Below are 12056 nucleotides of genomic sequence, written 5' to 3'. Positions count from 1 at the left end.
ATTTTGAAGTGCAATCATGGAACATGATTGTGTTATTCCAGGAACAGCTTCCCACAGGCTCAACACAGACCTTACATTCCTGGCTCTACCTCCTTTGAAAGACCATCATATTTACACAGCAGTGCCTTTTTCAGGACAAATAATCACACTAAAAGCAAGAAGCTATGCATTCCCCCAGATTGGCAGAAGATGCCAGCTATTCCCCCAGCTCTGCATCTTGCACTTTTTGAATTCAGGGCAGCTTGCACAATGACCAGAAGAGGATTCAAACAGATCAAAAGATATTACCTGGTTACCTCTGCATCTATCACTGGTGCATGAGAAGGAGAAACATCAAAGATGGGCAAAAATAAAGAACAGCACATCAATGTAGGGAAACAAAGCCAGCCTATCAACCAAAAAACCTCTCCCCCACCCAAAACAAACAAAACAAAAAACAAAACAAAACAAACAAACAGACAAAAACAAAAACAAAAACCCAGACAAACAAACAAACACAACGAACACAAGTAAAAACTTTGACCCCAGTGTTTGCCTCACTGCAGGTTTCCATAGCCAAAGGTTGGTTAGCACTGGTTTGACAAATGCTAAGAGAAGCAAGATTTGTTGAAGGCTGCTCAAATGCCTTTCAGTGATAGAGCAATCAAGGACTTCGACTGCATACACTCAGCAAATCCATTTTGTGCCCTGCCTCCTGCAGTGGTAGGCAAGTAGATAGCAGCACTAGAAATAAGAGACCAAACAACTAAAAATACTCAAATACACAACACAAAAAACTCCACTCGCTTTAAAGTACTGCCTCATTTAGTGTCTGCTTTTTTCCATCTTAATCTTAACCCACCAACTCACTAATATTTTGCTTCAAAAGTAATTAAAACGAAGGGCTCCCTCCTAGCAGAGGGTATGATGCAGGCACAGACTGGAACTGTTTGATGTCCATTTCACTGCAATAAATGGGTAAAAATGCAAATAAAAATAAATGATGCATAATTATTATCACCATTAACTCCATCTGTCATCACCCATGCATGCTCGTAGGTATATTATTTATATTTTTTTATATATACATGTTTGTATGTGTATATACAGACACACACAAACCTGGATATAACAGCCCACAGACAGCAGGTTCTTCAGGACAGAGTGTCTCTCTCTGCTCTGCAAGCCACAGCATCACAGCCTGTGCCCTCTTTATGCTGCTGGCTGTCCTTGTGATGGACCCAGCAGCACCCAAGGAGACAACAGATGCAAAGTAAGTCATGACTCCCAGCCCTCTGGTCATCCAAGCAGGCAGAGGGGCTCCATAAGGCCACATTGGGCTCAGAGACTTCTCTTTATAAGGGTAAAACCAATGGTTTAAATATATGATATCCAGCTCCTCCAGGGAAAGGCGCCCTGTTTTATTCTGCTCCCATGATGTCCCACAGCTGTGCCTTTGAACTAGGCCTTTTTTCCACTGTTAGAGAGTTCTGACACTTTCTTTTTTTAGCACTTGAGGTTTTCTTTAAAATACAAGCCACTGAATTGTAAATCTTAACCAGGAACAAGAACCATCTGTGCATACTTACAAAATACTCTGGCTGGAGATATGTTAATGATGGAATATGACACATGCAAATTCCTGCCTGCAAAATATTTTTAAATACTCTTTTTCTACAGAGTAGGCAAATGACTAATTGCTTCTGTTGTCTGGGTGCTTGAAATGGAAACCAAGAATTTCTGCTGTTCTGCCCCCATTCCTAGCTGCTAAGACACACATGTATAACAAAGATAAAGTAATCTACATATGGTCAAGACCTTTGCGCAAAATCCCTCCCTCCCCTGCCTTGCCCACAGACTAGATAATATCAGGACTAGTAGCTGCCTGCACATGCATGTCAAACTGTCTCAGATGTTTTAAGATTTACTCTTGCAAAATGAAAATTGATCTAAAAACTAGAGGTTCTGCTCATGTTTTGTCCTCATCCAAAAGCAAATTTAGGTGCCTGAAGAGTTATCTAATTGGAACAGAAACCACCGAAGAATTGTGATCCTGAAAAACCATCATGCAGCTGTTGCCTGGACACAGATCACCCTAAATTCATCAGGCACCATGCTCAATAGCCAGAAAGTTTCCAGGTGCTCCATGCTGGAAAAACTGAGTCCAAGCCACTAAGTTTCTGCTCACATGTAATTCTAATAACAGCCTCAAAACAAAGTATGTCCCTCACCCATTTCCTTGGGGCTTGCTCCAAGGCCTCTTATCCAATGTGATTTCATGCAAAATGTAGCAAGAGCTGTGGCTGAGAGTGTGAGATGTGGTCATTAGTCCTTGTCCTGTTGTGGAGCCCTTCAACAAACACACCCAGCCCCAGGGAAGAGCAACACTGATCCTCCTTCCAAATAGTATATCTGTGCTGGAAGAAATTAAAGATGCTTTTGGAGAGGCAAGTAACCAGAAAGATCTTGTGTTCCTCCTTCTATTCCCTAAATAAGTGCATGCATTGAAAAATAATGCATGGTTGAACCGACCCTTTCCAGCTCATTGGCTGCAGAAAATTATTTTGAAAATTGCTTTAATACATATTTACCAAATGGACCAGAATGATTCACTTTGGCACGTGAATATGCCTTATTAAAAGCTGCTTACACACAGGTTACTCAACCCAGCACTTTTCTTCATGTCTCTGAGGCACATATGAAATACCACATTCATTACATGTAAGTCTGGAGGACCCAAATTATTTCTCCTGTCTCCTGCCAGAGAAAAGGGGATGCCTCAAAAGAAAACAATAAAAAAAGTTACAAATAGTGCTGTAAATGCTACAAACCAGCAGAACACATGTTTGCAACTGATGCCAAGGGAGGATAAGCCAGCCTGGAGTGGCTAGTCCAGGAGTGGATGCAACAAGCTTTCTTCCCACCCTCTGTATAAGTCTGAAACCCTTTTACAACATGTGCTGAAAATGCTTGTTTTTCAGTACGAGAAGAAAACCTTTCCATTATCCTCATCCTCTGCGACAGGTCTGCCCAGCCCACTATGTAAGCCTGGATTGATTTACGTCTTGGAGCCAAAGAGCACCTGAGCAGCCTAGGGAAAAAGTACCTTAATTGCCGGTAATACAATAGCTCCACTTAGCACCCTCAAAGCAATTAAAAAATGGAATCAAACACTTTCTAGCTACACATTTAGGAAGAAGTCGGGTGTGTTGGCATATTACTCTGTTACTTAACCACTAGGTCATCTATCTGTGACTACAGATGAATTTTACATTCATGCCTCTTAAGCAGCATCAGATACCATCACTGAACCCTGGCCCAAGTGGGAAGGATGCATCAGTTCAGACCAGAAAGAATTTTTCCTTTAAATCAGTGGTGTCAAACTCATTTTCACCGGGGGCCACATCAGCCTCACAGTTGCCTTCAACGGGACGAATGTAGTTTTAGGATTCGGCCTGCGGGCCTTATGTTCGCCACTCGGTTATGTGCATTGTACTCCTTTATCACCGCCACTGCCTCATAATACAAAAGACATACTGTTTTTTCTTCTTGAAACACAAACGTATTAGCTTTCCCATCTATCATTAAATTGCCTTCCTTCTGCATCAATCTTTCTCTTACTGGACATTTTTGAATTCATGAGCAGGACCCTGGCTGCTGGTTACAAAATATCTTTTTACAGGTGCTTTTTAAAAATAACATGTAATTGCTAAAGTTCATGTATCTGGCTAAATTATTACAAAATTAAATGTTTGCCTAGTTGAGAGTACTCCTTTAAGCACTCCCCTCCAACACCCCCGCACCATGTAATTCTTATCTGTCTTGTATTTCAATACCCCAAGGCAGTTACTAGTGTCCTCCATCATTCTCACCTATTACTCTTCTTACACAGGCTCACCGCTCTCCTGTAGCTATGGCCACAGCTCCTGCAGCATAACATATAGCATAACAAGCATCAAACATGCTGGACACTTGACTAGCGTGTTGGTAGGAGCCTAGTGGCAAAGAGATCAGCACTGCCACCAGGTAGAAACAAAGTGCCGGGCTGGATAAAACAAGGTGGAGGGCTGGATTCAGCCCAGGGGCCATGTGCTTGATATCTGTGCTTAAAATTAAACACCATCTCAGCCAAGGCATCAAAAGGTTTTTTCTGCAGCCCCATTAGACCCATGGCAGCAGCCTTCCCCATCTCCAGCATGTGAATCTATCTGTCTGCAATTCAGCTGCAGCTCTGCAATATAAAGGACACAAATCGGTAAATAAAACTACCTTTTCTCCATCACTCTCTCACCAGCACCCCAGGACACCTACACTGCTTCCCATGGAATACTTCTAGTGATGTACCTTATTTTTTTTTTTTCCTGGAACCCTTCTTTAACTGCATCTTCTCTTCTAGGCACCTCCAAGGTACCCACAGCCTCCAGGCTGCAAAAACACCACCACAAAAGTATTTACACCATAAATCTGCCAGGCTTAATGCTGATGTGCCTACAGCTGCTCAGCTATTGGCTGCACAGGGAAGGTAAGGCAGAAGAAGGGCAAGGAAGCTGGTGAAGCACAAGTCTGATGGGGAGCAGCTGAGGGAACTGGGCGGGGGGTTCAGCCTGGAGAAAAGGAGGCTGAGCAGAGACCTTCTCATTCTCTACAACTACCTGAAAGGAGGTTGTAGCAAAGGGAGCATTGGTCTCTTTTCCCAGGTAGCAAGTGATAGGATGAGAGGAAATGGCCTCAAGTTGCACCAGGGGAGGTTTAGATTGGATATTAGGAAAGATTTCTTTCACAGAAAGGGTTGTCAGGCATTGGAACACGCTGTCCAGGGCAGTGGTGGAGTCACTACCCCGGGAGGGGTTTAACAGACATGTAGATGAGGTTCTTAGGGACATGGTTTAGTGGTGGTTTTGGCAGCGAGGCTAATGGTTGGACTTAATGATCTGAAAGGTCTTTTCCAATCCAAACGATTCTATGATTCTATGAAAGGTCTTTTCCAATCCAAACGATTCTATGATTCTAAGTTCGGCAAAAGGCACTTTGGGCTACCTGAGCCACGGTACTAGCATTGTCAGTGGTAGTTAAAAATAGAAAAGCAGAATGGTCTTACAATCAGATCCACAGGGCATCCGCTTATCAAGTATCAATCTGAAAGTATTCACGGTGTAGATCCTGCTGTAGGCCAGGCACTCCATGATACAGAGAAGAAATAGCACAGATCATACTCATGGCCCCTGGCTTACTGTTTGTACGCAGGCTTCAACAAATAAATGCCTTGGTGGACCAGAAGCTAAACATCCAAATGCTTCAACTTTATCAAAACTACTCACTTGCTTAAATATTTTCTTTCCTAGGGTTATATAGTGAAAGATTGTTTTGTTCTAGGAAAACAATGATGCATCCTCAGGATGTATTTCTTCATTTGCATCCCATACAAGGGACACCACATATGGCAGAAAATCCCTTCCAAACCAATTCTACTTGTAGAATAATCCTCCAAATGATTCCATTTGTCCTGGTTTTGTTAAAAACAAGTTTCTCTTTCAGTGAATTTTGCCTGTCAGCTAAAGCCTTCATATTAACTGCATTTTCCTGGAGAACCAGACACATGTTTTGGTAAACCTAGCAATGGGAATGCAAACTTATTGATAAGCATGGATGGACATCTCGCGAGAGGGGCAACGAGAAACAAGTGACCAAGAAACTGACCAACTGCGTATAACATTCCATTCACGTGAATACTTCATATAAAAGTGCGAGATCACGAGGATCTCGTCCCTTTTTCCTTATGGCTGACATCAGGAGAGGACCTTGCTAGTCGTCCCTGCAAACTGAGGCCTAGTGAGAGACTGAATCCAGCTCTGGTTGGCTGCAGAGTCTAATCCAGGACTTCAGGTGCCGGCTCTGCAGTTGCTGAGACTTTCAAGATTGGTTTTGTATATTTTGTATTATTTTCTCTATTTTTATTAGTAGCATTAGTAAAACATCTTTAATTTTTTCCAACTCTCTTCTCTCTGTCCTTCTTTTCCTCCCAATCGCCTCTCCTTAGTGGAAAGGGGGGAGAGGGAGGGAGAAAAAGGGGGAAGTGGGGGGGGAAGAGGGGGTTAGCAATACATCTGCCAGGGTTTTATTGTCACCCCGCAATCTTAACCCTCAACACCATTATATTAAGAACTCATGATGGATAAAATAAGATGCAAGCAGCACCATAGAACATGCTTCAGGTTAACCAAAACAATTTGTTTGACTCAAAATGAAACTTTTTGTTCCATGTTTGAGGACAGGCTTATCACCTTGCTTAAAGAATCTGTTCCCAAAAACTGTGGAATTTCTTCTTTATTTCCCAAATTTCTTGTTCCCACACACTTCTTGAAAATAGATGTCCTTCTTTCTTTCATCTAAAACTGCTTCCAGAGCTCAGCACACACCTGCAAATAGAGCATCAGCCCTGTAAGGAACATTTAATGAAGAACTGTTGTTTTTACATAACTGAGGACCTGGCACCTGACCCCAGCAGGGGGGAAGGACTGGGAGGCATCGGACTATGAATTCTTAATGTAATACACAGTCTCTTCCTGGAATATGTACTGACACCTGTATACATACCGATACCTGTATTGATAAGTTAATTTAGGGGAAAGTGTAGCCAAAGTACCAGGAATCCATATCTTAAATAGACTGATAAGGGGAAGGGTATTGTGTGTGTCAGGATAGTCTGTAAACACTGAAGTACCCAACCAATGGGGAACAGGGGAGGGAAATTGCAGCCAGGATTTTGGGGAGATATAAGCAGGGGATTTTTGCCCTATTATTTGTGCCTACCTTTAGGTAGAACACCTGGTCTTGCAAAATCATTATTAAAATATGCTTTGCCAAGAGATCCTGCCTGGACCTATTATATTTGCAAAATAATTGCTTCCTACAAGCCCAAAATGCACTTTGCCCATACGTTCCCCCAGCAATTCTGCTGTAGAAGTGTAGAAGTGACATGGAAGTGAAGGGTGTTTTTCTCTCTTCCAGTACAGACATTTAATGGATCAGACCTATGGAGAAGTCAAGCCTCCTCTTTCATTGATTACCCTGCTATGTCCTATTAGTACTGACGATCATTGCTGTATCTTTAGAAAGAAATTTGGTATAAACTTGGAAATTAAGTATTTAGCAGGAAGAAAGAGGAACAAAGCTTCACTGCTGAGAGCAAAACTAGTTTGAAATGTTCATTCTGAAATAGGATGGGTACTGGGGAAGTTTCTGGTTGGTTTGGTTTTTTGTTTGGTTTGTTTGTTTTGTTTTTTAAGTTCACTACCAAACAGCATCTTTTTTACTGTAGTTTCTTAAAGCTGTGAAGTGGGCTACCTCTCACACCAGTAACAGCTCCACAAGAAAAAGGAAAGGCTAAAGAGGATGCAGGGGAAAGAAAACAAGAGGCCATTTCAGAAAGCCTTAAAAAGAGAAGCAAAGAACAAATATTAATCTTCTTGTCCAATGAGAGTAGGAAGGGAGGATTAGTGTAACAAAGAGGACAGGGAATGAGGATTTCTTTTTTCAGCCAAAGGGAGGGGGCTTACCTGCCCATGAAGTGAGTTAATTGACAGAAAAAAAAACAGGTTTTTCAAAGAAACTCAGCTCCCAGCCCCTCCCTTTAGCATCAGGAGCAGAGCCCTCTATTTGAGGGATTTAGAGACTGCCTTCAATCCTCTCCAGAATGAGTTCTAAAACACAGATGATGCTAACTGCGGGGAGTTTTCAAGCCTTCTGCTCCATTTGATCCAGGGTACTTATTTCTATTTCAGTACTTCCTAACCTTGTAGCTGCAGTAGTTCAGAGTAAAAAAAAAAATCAGGCAATAATGAAAATTACTTACATTTCTTACAGTTTACCACGATTAGAGGTATATTTAACCTGTCATCACTGCTGGGGAGTATAGCATCAGAGCAAGAAAAGCAGGTTGTTTTAAAAACTTTCTCTTGAAAATGCATTCTAAATCCATCAGTTGGAACAATGTTTCTTGCAAAAGGAAGGAAAACAAAATCCCACATCCCAGAAATGAAAACAACAAACAAAACAAAAAACAAAAATTCAAGTTAACATTTTGAACCCAGGCATTAGCAAATACAAGGTTATAGTTGCTATAATGACTACAAATCAATTTATTTACACACAGCTATTACAATATTAAACACATCCACAATCAAAACTACTCCATAGTCTCATGGGGACTAAGTAAAAGTTGTTGTGGAGCCCAGAGTATGGTAGTAATGTAAATGCATTACTACTATTTTTTTTTTTTCTTTGCATTTCAATCTGTTTAAGACCTTCAACACCACAGTGCAGTTAGACAGTGGCAGTGGGATTTCTCCTCCCTAAAGCCTGGCCGATTTGGCCTTACACAGGCCTGAATAACTGTGGAGGACCCAGGCAATGGAAACTTGGATGAAAAAGGTGGATCTGCAAGAAGACATTGACTTTCACCAGGTCCTCTTAATAGAGGACCCTTTTGGTGACAGCAGTGGTGACAAAAATTCACATTTCTAGCTCCAGCTGTGGGACTCTGGACTTCCCTGGAGCCAGAGAGGGGTGAGCTCAGACTCATCCATGTAACCTAATAATTTGCAATGACATTCAGAAAGCCTGAAAGCTTATTGATTTGTTTTATAATCATATTGTATATCCTTAAGAGACAAACAAGTGCATGATTTAAATGATTGGCTTGACTTTTTTTTCTTCCCAGTTCATTTTAGCAAAGGGTGATAGCACTTATTTATTGCCATTAACAGACATTCAATTTACGTTTGGGCTTTCAGGTCTTGCACCCTTATAGAGGCAAAAGTCAAAGTAAAATGCAATGATACCCAAGAACCCACCTGACCTGCTTTTTTTCTTAATTTTTAAATTTATTTCATTTTGTTTTCTTGATTTTTTTCTGCCTGCTAGAAGGCAACAGTCCTGTTTGCTTCTGCCCTCTCCCATTGTGTGTTACTCTGTGCCTGCACAGGAATAAGCCAGGATGATGAGCATCAGCTACCACTTTTGTTTTAAAATCTTATCCAATAAGCTAATGCTATTCTCCCAGTGTAGTCCAACTAGTAATCATTTTCCAAACGCCAGGCAAAATGTTGGTCCACGAACTGACACCCAAAATTGTTACGTAGGAAAATATAGTAAAAAAACAAAAAAAAAGAAAAAATATCTAAAACATATACCACGTGCCAGGAAATTATCATCAAAGACATTCTGGTAAAAACTTGTCTTCCCCATTCAATTAAAATTTTTCAAATACACCATGAAAAAAAAAAAAAAAAAGCATTTTCACTTTATTACAAACTTTTCTCTGTACACCTCCTCCTCTGGCATTACCTAAAAGTGGGAAAGAGAGACCTGAGGGTGGTAAGGGGGACAGGGTCAGCCATCACCCAAGGGAGGGGACAGTGCTGCCACCCAGCCCTCAGTCTTGGACAATCACTCAGGATACAGGCAGGTGCTCTGGCAAAAAGCTTGCCTGTTTTCAGCAAAATGTCATTAAAACCTTTGAGGATATTTGGTTCTGGTTGAGACAAGTGAGCATTTTCCCAGGGGAAGAAGAAAAAAAAAAAAAAAAAGTGTTTCACTGGAAAATTTACAATTGTTTTTAATGTTATAATAATACAACAGTCTTTTCACTGTGGATCCATAATTTGTTTGCTTTTCCAAGCTAAACTGTTTTCCCACCTTTTTTCCCTTATATTCACTCACATTCGTGCTTATCAGTTAGGCACAGAAATAAAACTGGTTTATGGTGAATACCCTCATTAATGTGCTTCAAACACTGTTGACTTGAAAATGATGCACTCCAAAGCTTTAAAGGCATTTTCAGTATTAAAACTACTTTTATAGAGCAAACAATGCGAAGGTGACAGGTAGAAGTCAGAGAAAGAGAAAAGCCATTTCCAAAACTGAAAGGGATTCAGGAGATTTAGCTACAGTCCATTCCACAGATGGATAAAACCATCTCTCATCGGCTGTACTGCTACCATCTTACACGACACTGCTTCCAGTATCACCTACAATGTGAATCCAAAAAGGGTAGCTCCAAAGAAGAATGTAACACATCTATTTGGCATTATACTCACCAAGTTGTGCACTGTGTCATATGCATTGAGTGGGCATTTAAGAAGGGTGCAAGGACATTACTTTGATACCAACATAACAGCCTTCTCTTCCCAAGGATTAAGAAGGGCTCCAGGGAGTTCCCGGTCAGAGCTGAGGGCCTGGTTTCCCACAGATATTTAAGTCAATAGCAGTTATGAACCTTTAAAGGTCTGGCTTTAGGTGCAGAACTTCTATAACTGTCTTTGAAAGCCCCACCCTAAAAAGACAAACTTCTTTTTTTAAGAGAGAACAGCCTCTCCAACCCTGTGTTAAAATCATTTTGATGGCAATTACATTATTGACCAATTATCTACTTAATTCATACATCCATATTATATGCATAATCAGACTACATATAAACTGATTTACTCAAGGAGACAAGTGAGAAAGATTAAACACTGTGCCTGTGCTGCTGGCATCAGCCTTGCAACAGCAAAACTCACTCCAGCAGCCTAAAGGAGGGATAAGGTGGTCCTTGTGCTCCCATCAGCAGCCCCAAACCACCCCATTGGCAGGAAGGCATTGCCTTAGCCGCGCCTTGGCATGCCAGGCAATGCATATCAGCTGCCTCCAAGGCTCCAAGAAAATCCTGACAAAACAAAATAAAATAAAATAAAACAAAAAAACATGAGAGCAGTGCTTCCTTCCTGCCCTGCCCTGCCCCACTGCCCCCCCCCCACCCCACCCTGGCAATGTGATGTTTACCAGGAATGCTGTTGTCATCTATTCAATACAGGGAAAAAGAGTTTGTACTTAAAAAACTAATAAAAACTGCTTGTATTTGACTATGCCTACAGAGACAGTTAAAATAAAGCAGTTATGATTTCTGTGACAGGCACTACTGCCAATGCCTATCATAAAAGCCGGTAAGGAGACAGATGCATTGATTTATCATGCATTGGCTGCTCCCATCCATCTACTTTCTAATAAAAATCTGTGGAATTATTGCTTACACTGAGCTTCATGTGCCCATATTTGTATTGCTAACCTCTCCTAAAAGATTTCAAAGTGTTATTTATGGGAAGCTTTTATCTACCCGTAGGAAAAGCATTCGCAACAGGAGCATGCCTATCCCCAAGTCTCCAACATGTCAAGAGTACAGATTTATACCACCCAAATTCTCCAGTGAAGAAACATGCTCTTTATCCAAACGCTCGATTACAGCATGGCTCCAACTTACACCTGCTGGCACTGGGGATACTGGTGACCGGGGACTTCTGTAAAAGCCCCAGTCCTCAGGCAATATCTCTTTGGGCAGGACCACATGTATCACCTAAGCTCAAACCCTCCTCTTAAAGCACTTCCTGTTTGTTTCACAGCTGTGGGTTTTTTCTCCCTGATGTATTGCTTTTTTATCTAATCTTATTACATAAAGATTATTTCTTATTTTAGATTTTTAAAGTTATTTTTAGCTTTTACCACCCACACACAGCATGTGTTGAGAGGAACGACACATTATTTTGAGCCAAACTACCTTAACTATACTCTTCAGGACAAAGTGCTTTCCTATCTTTCCTCTACAATTCTTGCAGATTATGATGAATTTTGCCAGGTTTAAGAACCAAAGAACATACTGAATGCTAACAGCTACAAGGTTGTGAGATGAAAAAGGTTGATGCTTTGGGGAAATATACCAATATTTGCCATACAAGCCTGCTTGAGGATGGAAGTGGATGCAACAAGAAGCAAATTCCTGTTTCCAGCAGCAGTTTGGAGCTGTGTTCATCCTGTTATGCCCCTTTGAACCCCAAATGCACACAGAGAGTGCATCATCTCAGATACATCCATCTTCAACTTGCACATTGTCATGGATCTGACTCTGATCCTGGGGAAGCATCCAGTGCTGAAGCTTCTTTTGCAACAAATATCGCAAACCAGAGTGCTCTCTGGAAATTTCTCTACACCGGGATTCTTTTCCAAGTTTGGGACACCATGTGCTGTGCATGTTTTTGCAAAAAGCA

General features: G+C 41.2%; 1 protein-coding gene across 1 annotated transcript in view; it reads right to left on the bottom strand.

The window, feature by feature from the left end:
• Positions 1–12056, bottom strand: part of CENPC (centromere protein C) — a 96207-nt gene that overhangs the window by 28412 nt on the left and 55739 nt on the right. The gene's annotated exons all lie outside the window — the stretch shown is intronic.

Source organism: Columba livia, chromosome 4, assembly GCF_036013475.1.
Source record: "Columba livia isolate bColLiv1 breed racing homer chromosome 4, bColLiv1.pat.W.v2, whole genome shotgun sequence".
Taxonomy (NCBI): domain Eukaryota; kingdom Metazoa; phylum Chordata; class Aves; order Columbiformes; family Columbidae; genus Columba; species Columba livia.
The sequence above is the reverse complement of the archived record's forward strand: the minus strand, read 5'-3'. Positions and strand labels throughout refer to the sequence as shown.